Genomic DNA, 17,955 nt, shown 5'->3' on the forward strand with positions numbered 1-17,955 from the left:
TGTGATTATGGGGAGTTTGGAAGATGAAGATGATTTTATATTTAACCCAATGTAAATAGATGACCAGAGTCTGAGGGCTTCAAAAAGGTTTAATCTTTTACAGTGAGAGAGCAGATGATTTACAGTCTTGTAAATGCTAACATTCTGTTGTCGGTGCTTACTATTATCAGTAGAGTGAGTAGCACTCTCAATTTTTCCAGAGAAGGCTTATAGACTGTATGTACAGACACATGGTCTGACTGATTTAAAAGCTCAGAGCACCACTATGCATTAACTGACAAACATGTCTTACACCATTAACAATAGTAATGCTCTGAATCTTGGGGGCAGTCTGTGCAGCTCTGATAATTTGCTGGTGGAAATATATCCAGTAACTGTCCCAATATTCACCGTGATACTGAGGCTCAGTATTGTGCTCCTGGGAAGGTGTAAATGGCAGCTTCTGTGAACTTGGTTCTACATGACAGACTTGAGTGAGACTGAGTTGATCTCAGTGCTGTCAGGTGGTTTATATATGGTTGTTCCATCAAAAACACCTTTTAGATTGTAAATGTTTTTGAAAATCCTAATATATCAAAAATCCAGTCCAGATTGCAAAGAGTCTTTATAAATGGTGGCTCAGGAGAGTGGCAATCAAATGGCTCAAATAAGTATTGTGCTGTACTGTTTACATTGGTTGCTGTTGCTTCTACAAATTGAACTTTTCAAAATGCCATATTAAACAAAATTCTGTTTGCTGGAAGCCAATGAAAATAGCCATCAAAAACCAGAGAAAACGTAAGCACTTCCACCTGACATTTGGGGGCATGGTTAGCTCAATTGGCTGATGTGTGATGCAGAGGAATGCCATCACCGTGGGTTCAACTCCCGCACTGGCTGAGATTAGAACGAAGGACTTTTGTTCTCAGTCTTTCCACTCGCCTGAGGCGTGGTGACCTTCAGATTAAATCACCACCAATCATTTCTCTAATGAAAAACATTCCTATTGTCCGGTAGCACCGTGGAAATTTGACCTTTAGCCCCTGCCATTAACATCCCAGGTGCCACTCTGTCTTAACAGGACCGTTGACACAATATTGTGGCTACTGGAGCAGTTCAGACGTTCAGTGTTCTGAAGCATGTTACTCAGCTCTTAACTCCCCGAAGTCTTCTTGACATCTTTAAGGTTAGAAGTCAGGAGTGCAGTTGAATGCACTGTATGTACCCAGATGGTCCTATTTTAAAATACTCAAGGTAAAAGACCATCTAGAACAAAACAGCCCATTCCGCACTTTAAGCATTCATTCCCTCTTCACAGGCACAATGTTGATCTGCACCACCTACAAGGCTCACTACAGCAGCTCCTTCAACAGCATTCCTAAACTCTTGACCCCAACCACGTCAAACATCTCTGGCACAGAACAAGCCATTTGTCCCTTTGTTTGTGTTGCAGGAAAATAGCTATCTGGCCTAATTCCAATTTTTAGCTCTTGTCCTGTGGCATTTCAAGTACATATCCAAATAAAAGGACAAGGACAGAAGGCACTTCTGTGTTCCTCTCCAAGTCACACACCATTCTTAGCCAGAAATATTCCTTCATTGCGGCCAGGTCAAAATCCAGGAATTTCATCTTTAACAACACTGTGGGACTACCTTTACTGCATAGACTACAGCAGCAAAAGAAGTTATCCCACACCCAGCTTCCTGAGGGCAATTACAGATGAGCAATAAATGCTTTCTTGCCAGTGATGCCCAAATCCCACGAATAAATGAACTAAAATATTTAAAAAGCCTATGTCTTCTCAATTGCTGTAAGAACGTGTGGGAGTGCAGAACAATGGGATGGATTTTTCTAGAGTGATATTGAGCTTAAGTTAGGTAGCATTGAGCTACACTTCAATGATGAGCTAACTGAACAACTGAGAAGATTCTAGGGCTCGACCAATCTATTCCCATTCCTAGTGTTCCTCTTCTGTCAATAATGTTTAGAAGTTAAGAGTGTAGGGTGCACCTTTTGTAGCATTTGCTGTAATATCAGATGTTAAACAAAAGTCCTATCTGCCCTCTCAGAAGGACACGCAACATCCTGTGATTGAACAGGAGACTATCCTAACCAATATTTATCCTTCGAACAACAACACCACAGATTAGTCTGATCATTATCTCATTACTATTTATGGATATATTGCTGATAGGGCAAATTGGCACTTGCATGTCATATAATATAATGATGGCTATACTTCCAAGTACTTCATTGTAACATTTTGAGGTAATGCAAGGCCGTATATAAGCAAAAGTCATTTTATTAACCTCGTAATATTTTTCTGTCACTGTTTTTTAAGAACATCTCACATTATTATTAAACAGCATGCTTTCCAACTTTCTGTGAGTGATACCACAGGAAATTGACAAGTGTCATGTTCTACAGTTTTAAATAAAATTAAAGCCTGTGCAAGAACAGGTGGTGAGATAGCCTAGTATCTCATACATGCATTATAATACAGTTTTACGTCATGGCACAGACATGTCACAGACTAAGGTCAGACTATCAGCAGCAGATTCTGAGCCCCAGGAAATGATGGATCTTCACTGGCGTAAGCTTTATTAGAGGCAAGTAATTTATAATCTGAAGTGCATTTCATTAGCAAAATGTTTGCATCGGAGGTGACACTAGTTGGTAGCATTGTAAATAGATTTTCTGTCTTTTGAATTGCCAACAGCCTGGCCTACAGAAAGCTGAAGCTGGATCTCTGTGGGTAGTGTAATCCAAACAAAATTCTGAAAGGCACTACTGTGAGATCTCCCATTTTCTCCAGCTCTTGTTTTTCTTTGCGTTCTCTGTCTCTCCTTCTTACGATCATAGTCTTAGGGTTATAGTTGGTAGTACTGTGAGTTATTTTTATTTCCTTTTTTGCCAAAATGCCAATTACAAATAGCAGACATAGAGACCTGTACAGTAAGAAAAACCCGGTACAACAGCAACTGTGGTGTACAGTGGAAAGTTTTCTTCATGCATTATGCACAGGGAAAATTCCACTCCATGAATCAAAAATGTGTTGCTTGTCAAACATTAAATGTTTGTGCTTTGGCACTGTCAGAATTTCTATAAAATACCTAATTAGGCAATGATAGGCACTATGGTATATTATTGGAGCTGCACAGAGGGGATTGACCAAGGTGACTGGTTATTTGGACAAAATCTGAAACAGAGTTCTAAATACTTGCAATTCCCTGCTTGATATGACAACTTTCATGTAATCTTGCCATTGGGTTAATTATTGGAAATTGCAGGGTTTAATAATTAGTCTTGTACAGTAATGTTACACAAATGCGAGTAACCCCAATAACTTTCTCACTGATATGATGGCAACTTCTCTGAACTTTAAACTTAAAGGCCTCATCGAGATCAGAGCCTGTATATAACAACTTGCATTGAAAGGAGGTGCTGTTGCATTAAACCTATTTAACAGAATATGTTGAAGATAGTATTTTACTGTTTGACAACGAAATGGGTCAATTCATTTGTCTTACCGTCTCTGTCTCTTTTGCTTTGATTTTGTTCAAGTGGTTATATCTTAACATTGAACTAATTTTCTTGCTCATTTTCATTCCTCACTACTTTTACTTTCCTCTCTCTATGCCTTTCTATTACAAAGGGAAAGTTGGAAGTTTTAGTTAGAAGCATTAGAAGTAACTCTTCCTCGAGCACCAAAATTAAGTGATTTGGGCTGTTGAGTTTTGGATTTTCATGCTAAGACCCTAGCTGTTTGATATTTAAAGTCTATACCTACTGACACTGAAATGTGATGAACATAATTTATTCTAGTTGAACATTATGCCTGTAGTAATGTGTGTATAACATTAAAAGTGTACGTGAAGTATGCGTCACTATAATAAGTTATATGTGGATCAAGCTAAAACTAAATTACAATTACACTCCTTGAAAGATGTTACCTGAATGATATACCATTTTCTTGAAGCCACAAGCTTTATTGTCATACTTCTTGGCACAAGGTGTCAAATATGCTAGAGTGGTGTTTGATCTTTATCTGAAGTGCTTGCACACCTTAAGCCTTACTCAGTCGCAAACCCTGATCACCTGGGATATCCTGGAGCAACATTTTCAGCTACATGAATCTTATCACACCCACCTTCACCTTCCCGCCCCCTCAATTTTCTCTCAGTCATTTTGATGGCGTGCATTTGAATAGAGCGCTTGCACAAAGTTGATTTTGTTTTAAATACCAAGAATAAATATTTCAATGATCCTTTCCCTGAACTAGCTAGAAGCAAGTAATGTAGTAATAGAATATACAGTACAATGCTCATCTGCTTGAGAGAAATGGAATGGCTTGAAAATTGACCAAGGCATTTGAAATTACACCCTAGTTTCACATTAATCTTTATTTTAGGGCCATTTTAGTGCATAATTACAAATGTAACAGGTGTATCATTTGACGGACAGAAGTATTATTATGGTGTAACCCAAAACTTGTGCTGATTATCATCTGACAATTAACCCCTGCTGACCTATTATGATTACATTTCTGTCTTCACTTTGCTGTAGGAATAAAAATACGCACAAAAGGTGAAGACTCTAAATTTGATTCTATTTTCATTGAAGCAAAAATATGTGTTTTGTTATAACCTATTGTTTATACTGGACATATTTCTTACCTCCTTCATGCTACTCTTGACAGCTGCTTTTAAGAATGGGTTTGCTGTGTTCTGTTCTTTTTTTATTTCTTTTATTTTTTAAAAATTCCCTGCTGCTTCTTCCTTGCTTCTCTGCTTATTTTTTGTTTACCTTAATTTTACTTCTTGACTCCCTGCTATCTGTAATCCCAGGGTAATTGCACTACAGTGAAGTAGTTAAGAAATTTTGTGACCATATACCTAGCTTTTTGTTACTCTATTTTTCTTAGAACATTAAGGTAATCCTGTGTCTGCATTGCTACCAAGAATAGAATAAAATGCAAGAATTTACTTTGGGATAAAACTATTATTAATTTATAAGAGATATTGAACAGGACCAAAACCAAAGATAAAACCATTCAACATGTTAGAAATACAAGATTTCACATGCATAAGTTAAAGTATTAGCAGTCTGAATTTACAGTTTCCAAATCAGATGTTCTCAAACATTTTGCTTCTAAGGGCCCATTCTTGTATTGTAGAAGTTCTACTCATCGGCTATAGCATGACACAAGTTTATGCAAATTTTTTTCTACGTAAAAGTTGGTATGCACACCAAATATGTATTATTTATGTTTTACTTATTAATGTGAAACATATTGCTGCTGCTGAGTGACAGTTTGACGAGACTTATATCTGTCTTTGGCTAATACATGTTGATATGAGGAAATCCGTTATAATTTGACTTTGCTGTTGATAACCTGAATGCTGTACAAGTCTTTGTGTACCTCCCAGAGCATCTTACGCCTTATTCGGCAGTGCCTGAGGCACAGTGACAGCCTCTGACCTGATCCCACCTGTAAAACTGCTGGTTGGACAGTTGATATAGCTGTGTGGCAACATCAAGAGGAAGTTATACAAAGATTATTGACCAGAAGGATGGCAGATTGAGACAACAATTAACATATACGTTTCTTTGGGTTATTTTTAGCACTCCTGGTGAAACTTTCTCACAGATGCTTACACGCCATGATGCTCATAGAGAACACCTATTCTAGACAATTTATTAGTATGACCGGTCTGTGCTCAATGCCACTGCTGGATTGTGTAAAGTAAAGCAATAATATTTGGAAAAAATGTGAACAGAATGACAGGAAAGGGACTCTGCTAACTTAATGCTGGAGGACTGAAATTTTGAATGTAAAGCTGAAAACAAGTTGTTTCAATTTTAAATATTCCAGTTATCATTACTCAAAAAAATTGTGTAATTAACACAGAAAATCGTGGAAATGGCAACAGGTCAAGCAGTATCTGTGGTAATAGTATATAGAATTAACGTTACAAGTCAATGACCTTATTACAGCCTTGGTTGAAACACAGACAAAAGAGCTGAGTTCCAGAGATAAGGTTGGAGTGACTCGCCTTGACATCAAGATCTTGACAGAGTATAGGATCACAAAACACGAATAAACTTTAATTCGATGAGAATTAGTGGGGAAACTCTTCACTCTTTCGGGTCATACTAAGCACTGTAGATGGTAGTAATTGTTGGGGGCCAATCATTTAATCTTAGGAACTCCTGCAGAGAGATTCTCAGCATGGTGTCCTGGGGTCAAACATCTTCAGCTGTTTCATCAGTTACCTTCCCTGTATCATTAGATCAGAGGTGAAGATTTTCCAGATGATTGCAGTGTTCAGTACCAATCAGACCTGACCCAATACTGAAGCAATCTGTGCCTATCTGCACCAAGGTCTGGACAACATAAGGCAAGTAACATTTGAACCACAGAAATGCCAGGCAGTGATCATTTCCAACTGGAGAGATTCTAACCATTACATTCAATGGTCTTAGCACCTTTGAATTCCCTCTGCCCCCTGACAAGATCACCAGAATATCATTGAGCAGGGACTGAATTGGGCCAGCTTTTTAAATACTTTGGCCGCAAGAGCACGTCAAAGGCTGGGAACTCTGCAGGGAGTAACTCCCCTCCTGGTTTTCAAAAGCTGTTCATCATCAACAAATCACAAATCAATAATGTGAAGAAAGGTGCTCCGCTTCCCTGAATGAGTACATCTCCAACAGTAGTCTAGAAGCTCCACACAGTCTAGGAAAAAGCTGCGACTTCATTGACCTACTCCCTCTGTGCCTGATCCACTACCTTAAACATTCATTCTACTGTCATAGATGCGCAGTGGTTGCATTTTGTACCTTAAGTGAGTTGCTTTAGAGCATCCACGTTTCCGTTGACAGCACCTTCCAAATCCACAATGTGTGCCACTTGAAGGACGAGTGCAGTAAACACACAGGAGCACCACCTACAATCTGCTCTCCAGTCACTGACATCTTCAATAGCACTATATTGCCATTCCTTCGCTGTTAGTGGGTAAAGGAGCTTTCTTCCAACCAACAAAGGGGCAGCGCTTCAAAAGCTTGTGATTTCAAATAAGCCCGTTGGACTATAAGCTGGTGTCGTGTGACCCCAGTCCAACACTGGCACCTCCACTTCATTTTAAATGTTGTAATTGTACCCACTTCCACCACTTCCTCAGGAAGTTCATTCCACAAGCTCTGTGTAAAAAAATTTGCCCCTCGTGTCTTTTTTAAAATCCCTATACCCTCACTTTAAAAATGTGTCTCCTAGTCTTGAAATCCCTCATCTTTAACTCTGTCTGTACCCCTCATAATTTTATAAATTTCTATTTAGACCAGATGAACTTCAGCAGTTCAAGATGTGTCTCACTTCTGTCTTCTTAAGGGTGGTTAGTGATCAGCATTTAATGCTGGCTTTGTTGATGATGTTCACAGCCTAATCAAAGGATTTTTTTAAAAAACTATAACTCAATGATTTTCACTTTTTGTGAAGCACAGAGATGGGCAAATAACAAAAAGGAGTGTCTGTGATGCAGTAGAGAGCAGGAGAGATCAATTGAGAAAAGTTATGATGGTGAAGGGGAAAGTGAGTTATAGCCTCATGAAAGATGGGTCCAAGGAAGATATAAATGGTTGCAGGAAATATCTTGTATCTTGGATTTCACTCTGACCCCACAATCTAACAGACCAAATAGGAATTTGCATTTAAGTAATGGACCAAAGAACTACCATTCATTACTATACTCCAGCATCAGGCAGTGTCTTTAGATAAGATGAGGCATAAATAGTCAAGAAATTCATTGTCTCAACATTTTATCACATCTCCAGTCCATTTGCCTTCCGCGGTAATGTTTAGTTTCCCGTCTGTGCCCCTTCAAGTACAGTGTTATTCGGAAAGTACGTGTTATTCAACGTCAATCAAACTCTTTCTAAAGCTATTAATCTTTAAGAATTAAGAAAATACTTTTACCTGGGGAATGAAACTGGCCAGAATTAACTGATACAGATTGCAAATTTGTATCGATATATCCTAAGGGGTTCTGTTACTTTAATTTAGAAGGAGAATTTCAAGGCTTTGTTTTGCCTGTGATTATTCATTTTTCTCACACTTGCTGCAAGTCAACTAAATTAGATGATGTCCAGAAAATTGTATGTTGCCTGTTGAAGCAGAAAGGTTAGTAGGCCAAATGACAATCTCCTATCATCTTGAGCATGTTGAAATGCAGTATTTCACTGTCACTGACGCAGAGAGAAATTGTTATAATTCAATCGCCCAATCTCAAATGAACCACTCAAGACCCACTGATGGCTGATAGTGGGGGAGTGTAGGAAGAGCAGTTACTTTAAAATATTTTATAGAAATTGCTTCTTGTCTGTTTGCAGAAGTTAAAAAGTAATTTTCACTGGAATAGTAGAAGTTAGATAGGAGATTGCAAAGATACACAAGTGTATTTAGGTTTTAGCACAGTTATGAATTTCTATAAAGGCCCTAATTAGGAAGATTGCTGTGACTGAAAATTGCAACATTTCAGTCAATACTACAGAGCTTCAGAATTTGAAGGGGAAAAAATTGAGCCAGGCACAGGCTTGAGCTGAAGTCTACTGGCAAGTTCTGCACTTCAGGAAGGACTTTATGACTAGCACATTTTGCAAGCTCAGAAGCGGAATTAGGCAATTTCTCCCATTATAGCTACTCTATTAATGGTGTCTTTATACAAAATTGCTGGAGCTGACATGTATGTAACAGAGAGCCTGAAAAATTTAAACCAGTTCCAATTGTAAATGTCATTGGTTTCTGAGAGAGCGAATTCAGCAGTTGGCTGATTTTGACACAATCCTAAAAGCTGCTGATGCCGAAAATAATGCAGTTACCGTAAAAAATAATCCTGAAAGCAGCAGCTTTAAAAACACACGACCATAAATCTAGATTGCTCACCACCTTAATCTTGGGTGCTTAAATAGCTGCATTATTAAAGACAAAGTTCTGTTTACCCTGTACGAAAGAAATAGAAATTGCCCACTGTTTGATGGTTTACATACTTTAAAGCGTGCGTCACCGTGGGTGTACTGACATATATGTCCTGGATTATCCTGTTTTATGTAACTTCAGAAAAAAAGCAGTTGTTAGAATCATAGAATCCCTACAGGGTGGAAGCAGGCCTTTTTGGTCATTTGAGTACACACCAACCCTCCGAAGAGCATCCCACCCAGACCCAACCCCCCCCAAACCTATCCCTATTAACTCCACATTTCCCATGGCTAATTCACCTAACCTGCACATCCCTGGACACTGTGGGCAATTTAGCATGGTCAGTCCACCTGACCTGTATATCTTTGGACTGTGGGAGGAAACCAGAGCACCTGGAGGAAACCCACGCCGACACAGGAGAATGTGCAAACTCCACATAGACAGTCGCCCAAGGCTGGAATCAAACCCGGGTCCCTGGTGCTGTGAGGCAGCAGTGCTAACCACTGAGCCACCGTGCTCGCCAACATTTGACAATTGAAGACCATAATCTAGCAGAATATTTGATGCAGAGGTGCTCAATGACCTCCAAAATGCACAATATTTATGTCCTGCAGAGGCGTCCCTGAAAAGCCAAATCAATGTTATCCGAAGATACCCTTGAATACTCCATCTGAAGTATTAATTCCATACAGTCAGACTCCAATGCAAAATGTCTAAACTTCCTTGTTATATAGAGTCACAGGCTCAAAGTTACTGTAAAAATAGAGGAGAGACTAAGAGTGATCACTGGCATGTATACTGAAAGTGAAAAACAACTTAATATGATCAGTTAAACATAGAGATCCTGAAGCAGCTGTCTGCGATGCTTTAGGAAATTATCATCTTTCTGTTTGACTCCCTATTTAAATGTATTGAAGTGTGTGAAGTCCCTGTAATAATATTGTCAATAGGGATTAAATTTACCACAAAAGGTGAGTGCTTGTCCATTACAGAGCAAGCACATTGTTTAATTATATAATTAGTCTTAGTTACCGCGAAACAATTAAAACTGATTTGCAGAAATAACATGGGGAGTTTTAATTTGCTGGAGCACTGGAAGTGGATAATAGATGAAATTGACATACGTTGGGAAGCAAGTTTTAGTCTGCTGATTTCCACATTTCAGTTGAGCATGTATGACTGTGTGTGCACCACTCCTTAAGGACAGGTGAGTTGTCAGAGCACCATTTCAATGCACTGCAGTTCAATGTTGGGTTTACAACAATATTTCATGTAAAAAATTGAGGTTGTGCATGGCCAGTTTTTCTTACTGCACAGTACCATTAAATTCTTGTGCCTGGCAGTGCATGCACAGTATTTAACCTAAAATGACGTCTGCATGGTACATTCCAAGCTGCTGTGCAGCCATGCACACAAGCATCTTAACAGTGATGTTTGTCCAAGGGTTTTCCACACTTCCTGAAATTCTGCAGTGAACACAACATAAAGACACTGTGACAATTGAGGAAGCTAAATCATCTTGGAATACATGCCAGTAAATACCCAGTGCTTACAGCTCCTCTATTATTTGCTGGTGCAAAAGAGTTTTCTCATATTGCTTTCATAGGGTCGGTTATTTTCTGCACATGGAAGTCTTTTGCAATCAAATTAGAATGATTCTTACATATGGAAAGATATGAAACCAAGGATAAAAATTCTAAAATTGAGGTATTGTTGAATTAGGAGTCAACTTAGGTTAGCAAGCATATGTTGCCTTAAAATTAGCCCTTGGATGAGAATCAAGGTGACCAGCAGCTTCCTAGAAGATCATGCAGGAACTCTTTCCACTATCTTAATGGTTTTTCTATATGGAATAATGGATCAGCAGAGCAACCACACTTTAATATTATGTTGTTTAATTCATTTAGAAATTGGAGAAATATTTGGATTAATGTACCCACGAGTCATCAGAATACTACAGTGATGAAATAATGATGAAATGCAATGATTCGTGTACTACTGGCACTTACTGTCAATTTTATTCAAAGGTTTGCCAACGGGTTAAAGAATGAAGATTGATAGCTCAATAAACTGGCACTTTCATAGATTATCTTTGGGAGAAATTTTGTGGTCTGTTAAAGGAATTTAACTAAGTAGGTTACCATATAACATATTAGAGATAGCTCATGAGATCGATGAAAGCATGGGCTTGGTGGGCTGAATAGCCCTTCCTTCCCAAGATATGTTCTTATGTACATATTTCTCATGCAGCAGTGATGGAACAGTCCCTTTGAATAACTAAACAGTGCACAAAGGCTGTGTGGAATGGATCAGCGTCTCAGCATCCTACTGTACATCTCTGTCATATATTGGAAGGAAGTTATTCCATAAAGGACTAAGAGGTAATGCTTCTCTTGCAAGCTTTTTTGTTACTTTTGGTTGTGAACAGTCACTCTTTTCATTCAATGTAATCCACTCGAGATCCTGAGCCAGTTTAGAGTGTAACAGTATGATGGCTCCTTAGGTTTAAATCTTTTGCATGCATTTTGTCTCTTTACAGCTTTCCTGTTGTGTAGAGCAATTCTGTTCTACTGAGAATTGAAAGAATCCACAGATATAGTCTGTATTCACAATTTTCAGAATAGGGAAAAAAAAATTAAACATTTGCTTGTTTAGTTTGCTGTAGACAATTTCTGTTTTTGGCTTCTTGCAAATTATTATTTTACATAAAACTGTCCTGAAATTGATGACTTCATTTCTATTGTACATTTACAATTAAATCTTCTGCAGTTAACTTCTGGCTATTGTATACCCAAAAGATGTAACTTTATTATTGAAATTATGTCATAATTCAGAGGACTTTTCAAATTTTTGGTCATTTTAGACCTGATCAAAATAGTAAACTTAACATTGGTTTGTGCAGGACTGCTACCTAAAAATTAGTCACCAGCTGAGCTGTGGGCAAATGTTACTTAAAATTGAGGATTTGTATGAAAAGATGCATCCTAATCAAAGCGGTTACAATGGTTTAACCTCCTTTAATCTGAGTACTGTAACGGCCATTTCTTTTTATTTTTCTGTATTTCTAATTGTGGGCAGAAAAAGAATTGTTTCAAAAACCAAAGGTTTCTGGGCATCTCAAAGACACAGTGGTTAGCACTGCTGCCTCACAGCACCACAGACTCTGCTCCAATTCCACCCACGGGCGACTGTCTATGTGGAGATTGCATGTTCTCCCCATGTCTGTGTGGGTTTCCTCCAGATGCTCCAGTTTCCTCCCCTAGTGCAAAGATGTGCAGGATAGGTGGATTGTCCGTATTAAAACACCGCATACTGTCCAGTGATATGTCCAGTGATAACCCAGGTTGAGTGGGTTACTTATTGTAAATAAGGGCTAGGATGGGAGTCTGGGCTTGGGTGGGATGCCATTCAGAAGGTAGCAGACCCAATGGGCTGAAAATGCCTTTTTCTCCACAATAGGGATTCTATGATTCTGAAAGATTACTGCAGTTTTTGAAAGCAAGTAATCTGTCAGTCATTGTAAGTCCTGTACATACAGCTGCTGGTTCAAGCAGCAGTAAATGGTTTGCAAACATGGAGAATCAGTCAGCAAAATGTAGCTAATTCTCTGTGGACTAGTGACCAGTAATTGATGGAAAAGGCCTTTTGCTTGCCAACAACTAAGTGACTGGTTCCCACATAGCTAAGCAGGTTGGGGTTGTGAACAAAATATGGAGAAACCATCAGATCTCCACGAACTCAGAAACGGTCTCTGTTCTATGCCTGAAGAAAATCCACTTATTTTTCCTTCAGCAGTTAATGGAAGCTGTGACTTTTACTTGATGTGCAGTGACTTTTTATACGTGTGAACCAGTCATCGCGTGTCTCCTAAAACAAGTGAAAACATCTGGTGAAGGAAGATAGGGGAGCTGTGTTCTGATCAGCAAGCTATGTGGACTAGGGGCCACCGAATTGTCTTCCTACTCTTTCCCTCTGCCCAAAGCACCCATTTGTTTTCCCCTTCTGCTTCTGATTGTGTGTGGGATTTCATTAGGGGCTACAGCTTTACTAGTAGAGTTATGTGACAACAGCTCATAATTGATGCCTGTAGAGTCTATTTCATAAAATCCCTGCAGTGTGGAAGCAGGCAATTTGGCCCATACGGTCCACACCAATTGAAGAGCATCCCAGTCAGACCCACCAACCCCCACCCTATCGCTGTAACATTTCCCATGGCTACCCCACCTAGACTACACATCCCTGGATACTATGGGCAATCCACCAAACCTGCACGTCTTTGGACTGTGGGAAGAAACCAGAGCACCTGGAGGAAACCTACACAGACAAGGGGAACATGTGCAAACTCCACATAGTCACCCGAGGGTGGAATCAAACCCAGGTCCCTGGCGCTGTGAGGCAGCAGTGCTAACGACTGACCCACCTTGCCCACCTATTTATAATAAATAGTAATGCTTGTAAAGTATAGCAACCGTACATGTTTTCTGTTAACCCCCTGGAGCTAAAAGTCAGGTAAATTGCAGAATTTTGCATTTTTAAAAAAATCTTTAACTTTTGTGACAACTCTGGGAGTAACGGGCTTGATTTTCAGTGCACTACCTCAAGTGAGGCATAACAAGACATTCAGGACTTCTGGTTCTGTGCTGATAAACCATAAATGAAAGGATATTAAGAAAAAGTGTATCTGTTTATTTATTTATTAGGTAAATAAATCCATATTCACATCAGAAATGCTTCTTGGCCAACAGATGATTTTTGAAGACCCATCACATTGCACTCCTTGTGATCCTTTCTTGTTAACTGACTTGAGTGCAAAGTGTTTGTTTTTTGCATTATATTTCCCAAGGGAAATTTACTAAGTCAGTGCACATCTCCATTTTAATTAGAGTATGGTAAGAATTCACAGTTTATTAGATAAAGTTACAAATGTAAAAATCGAGCTGTTCTTGTCCAGCCAGTCCTTCGTTGAGATTTGTATGTGTTAGATATTCCCAAATAAAAGTTTAATTTTGAAGAATAATTTGCCTGACGAACAAAGTAAAATAATGCATTATGGCATGCTGCTTTATAACCAAACTCTTGTAAAATGTGTGCATTTTACAAAATTAAATGTAAACTTATTATTTTCCAGAGCTCAATATTCTAACATGATGTACAATGAAATTAGCATGTTGGAAATCACATCTAATACTGACAGCCTTCAGATGTGGGCCAAAATGTGATAGAACATACAACAAATATTGGGAGAAAGCAAAAATGCTGGAAATATCTGCAGTGCCTGTCAATCTTTGAAGTTATTGGCATGCAGACCATTGATGAGGTTATATTATAATGTCACAATTATATACTTTCCTACCAGTGATCAAAACTATTAAGTCTCCTGATTAAATCTTTATTGAAAATCAGTGCTGGCTGCAAAGTGCAATGTCCATAGCAAAGTTCTTTCCCTTCAGGAAATGCTAGGGGACAGAGGGTCAAGCATGAAGGAGCAACTGAAGGAAATCCTTATTAGTCAAGAAATGGTTTTGGGGAAATTGAAGGGATTAAAACCTGATAAGTCCCCAAGGCCTGATGCTTTGCATCCCAGAGTACTTAATGAAGTGGCCCTAGAAATGGCAGATGCATTGGTGATCATTTTCCAGCATTCTGTAAACTCTGGAAGAGTTCCAGTGGATGGAAAGATAACTAATGTAACCCCACTCTTTAGAAAAGGTGGGAGAGAGAAAAGGGGAAATTGTAGGCTGGTTGGCCTGACGTCAGTGTTGGGGAAAATGCTGGAGTCAATTATTAAGGATGTAATAACTGAGCATTTGGAAAGCGATGACAGATTCAGTCCACTACCCAAGGGCCCAAACATGCCTTCCAGGTGAAACAACACTTCACCTGCACTTCCAAGAATCTAGTCTACTGCATTTGTTGCTCACAATGTGGTCTCCTCTACATTGGGGAAACGAAGCGTAGACTTGGCGACCGCTTCGCAGAACATCTACATTCTGCTCACAAAAAAGACCCTGAACTACCTGTTGCCTGCCACTTCAATGCACCACCCTGCTCTCTGGCCAACATCTCTGTCTCCAGCTTGCTACAGTGTTCCAGTGAAGCCCATTGCAAGCTGGAGGAACAACATCTCATTTTCCGCTTGGGGACCCTACAGCCCTCCGGACTCAATATTGAGTTCACTAATGTTAGGGCCTAAACTCTCCCATGTCCCAGCCCCACACCCCACACACCAGGCCTTGTTACCACGTAGCCTGCCATTACACAGCCCCTGTTGTTAGTCACTAACAGTCCCCATTAACAACTATTCACCCTCCCAGCCTGATCGTTAGCAACTCCTTTGTCTGTCCAACTGTCTTTCTCTCTCTTTGGGCTCTATCTTATCGTTTACTCCCTACCCCACCCACCTCCCTATTTTCTGCATAAAAACTGACGTTTCCCAGCCACCATCAGTTCTGAGGAAGGGTCACCGGACCCGAAACGTTAACTCTGTTTTCTCCTCCACAGATGCTGCCAGACCTGCTGAGCTTTTCCAACAACTTTGCTTTTGTTCCTGATTTACAGCATCCGCAGTTCTTTTGGTTTTTACAGATTCAGTCCTAGTCAGCATGGATTCACTAAAGGGAAATCATGCTTGACAAATCTTCTGGAATTTTTTGAGGATGGGACCAGTTGAGTGGACAAGGGTGAATCAGTAGATGTTGAGGATCTGGACTTTCAAAAGGCTTATGACAAGGTTCCACACAAGAGATTAGTAAGGAAAATTAAAGCTCATGGTATTGGAGGTAATGTGTGACCTGGATGGAGAACTGGTTGGCCGACAGGAACCAGAGTTGAAATCCTTTTCAGAGTGGCTGGCAGTGCCAGGTAGGGTACCACAGTGTTCAGTGGTACGACCCCAGCTGCTCACAATACACATTAATCATATGGACAAAGGAATTGAATGCCATATCTCCAAATTTGCAGATGACACTAAGCTGGGTGGCAGTGTGTGCTGAAAGGAGAATGCTAAGAGGCTGCAGGGTGACTTGGACAGACTAGCTGAGTGGGCAAATACAGTATAATGTGTACAAATGTGAGGTTATCCACTTTGGTCACAATAACAGGAAGGCAGATTATTTATCTGAATGGTGGCAGTTTAGAGAAAGGTGAGGTGCAACAAGACCTGGGTTTCATGGTGGAACAGTCGCTGAAGGTTGGCATGCAGGTGCAGCAGGTAGTGAGGAAAGCTAATGGCATGCTCTCCTTCATAGCAAGAGGATTTGAGTGTCGGAGTAAGGATGTCTTGCTGCAGTTATATAGGTGAGGCCACACCTTGAGTATTGTGTGCAGTTTTGGTTTCCTAGTCTGAGGAAGGACATTCTTGCTATTGAGGGAGTCCAGTAAACGTTGACCAGACTGATTCCCGGGATGGCAGGACTGACAAATGAAGAAAGACTGGATTGACTGGGCTTGTACTCACTAGAATTTAGAAGAATGAAGGAGGATCTCATAGAAATATATAAATCCTGATGGGACTGGATAGACTAGATGTGGAGAGAATGTTCCTGATGTTGGGGAAGTCCAGAACTAGGGGTCACAGTCTAAGAATAAAGGGTAAGACATTCGGGACTGAGATGAGGAAGAATTTCTTCACTCAGAGTTGTGAACCTGTGGAATTCTCTCCCACAGAAAGCTGTCGGAGCCAGTTTGTTAGATATATTCAAGAGGGAGCTATATGTGGCCTTTCTGCTAAAGGGATCAAGGGGTAGGCGGAGAAAGCAAGAATGGGATACTGAGATTGCACGATCATGTTGAATGGTGGTGCAGGCTTGAAGGGCTGAATGGCCTACTCCTGCACCTATTTTCTATGTTTCTATTGTAACTCATAGACTGAGTTTGCATAGGGAAGAAATAGCTAACACCACATTTTGTTTTCTAGATGTAATACGCCATTTGGAACTGAATAATTTGTATCTCTGTCTCTGTTGTGCGTGCATCTTTAAATAGTTGAGTCAGTCTCTTACTTATTTTTCTCCTCACTAGTTTACTCCATATTTTCACCCAAACATCTCCCTTGTAACTGGCTACATTCTGTTAAATAGTTTTGACCTCAATCACAATCATAAAATACAAAACCCTTCAAGTACGCCATGTCGTAGCAAGTTCTACAATCTCACTGCACTTTGGGTAAGGAGCTTCCTCCTGAATTCTCTGATTATCTTGGATTTATATTTCCAGTTTTAGACCCCTGAAAGAGGAAACATCTCTACGTGCAGAATCTTCCCAGCCCCAGAACAATATGGGCTTTGGTAGGGAATTTGGGAAAACCTAATGAGATGTCCACGAGGCCCTTTTCAACTTCAAAAACAATAAAGTCCTGTTTATAACCAAGTGTTGGATGTCAAGATGAGATTTTCATGAGTGAGCAGTGAGAGGCCCATTAACATGGTTTATCGCTCATTATCGCCCTTCTGATTACTTAATCTCATCTCAGCAGTCCAAGGATGATGTTTAATACAAGATGGCAGTGGAGAGTGCGTTGTACAGCGTGAGAGCTCCTGCCCAGCGCTCATCTCCTCTGTTCACTTTTACATTGTTTCCTTCTTTCACTGTTTGCTTACTTTAATCAACGTACCTTCTGTGGAGCGCGAAGGAGATCTGTGTAGCCACATTACATCATAGAATCCCTACAGTGTGGAAACAGGCCCTTTGGCCCAATAGGTTCACACTGATCCTCAGATAATCCCAACCAGACCCATCCCCCTAATCTACATATCACTGAACACACTACAGGCAATTTAGCATGGCCTTTCCCTTTGCTTCTCGTCCTCACAGCAGTGGCTGTGTGCTTTTTTTTTTGGTTAGAGGAGGACATAGGGAGGGAAACACTGAAGAAGTGTTTGGGGTTGAACTGTCACTTGACAGCAACCCCTCCACAAACCACCTTCTGGAAGCAGTGACTGCACTGATGCAGATCTTCCTCACGTCAGCCAATCAGCGTCACCACTCTGCTGCCCTGTTCAAG

General features: G+C 40.0%; 1 protein-coding gene across 4 annotated transcripts in view; it reads left to right on the forward strand.

Annotated features, from left to right (window-relative positions):
- The window catches only part of rnf144aa (ring finger protein 144aa), a 76,445-nt gene that overhangs the window by 1,629 nt on the left and 56,861 nt on the right, over positions 1-17,955 (forward strand). For 2 of the 4 annotated variants that reach the window (XM_020530119.2, XM_020530123.2), the window contains exon 2: positions 11,205-11,335. The exons of 1 other annotated variant lie outside the window; for it this stretch is intronic. The gene's annotated coding sequence lies outside the window, so the exon portion shown is untranslated. The remainder of the gene's footprint in view (positions 1-11,204; positions 11,336-17,955) is intronic. One more of the 4 variants, XM_020530120.2, reaches the window with a different exon arrangement.

This window comes from Rhincodon typus, chromosome 5 (assembly GCF_021869965.1).
Source record: "Rhincodon typus isolate 14 chromosome 5, sRhiTyp1.1, whole genome shotgun sequence".
NCBI classification, from domain to species: Eukaryota; Metazoa; Chordata; class Chondrichthyes; order Orectolobiformes; family Rhincodontidae; genus Rhincodon; species Rhincodon typus.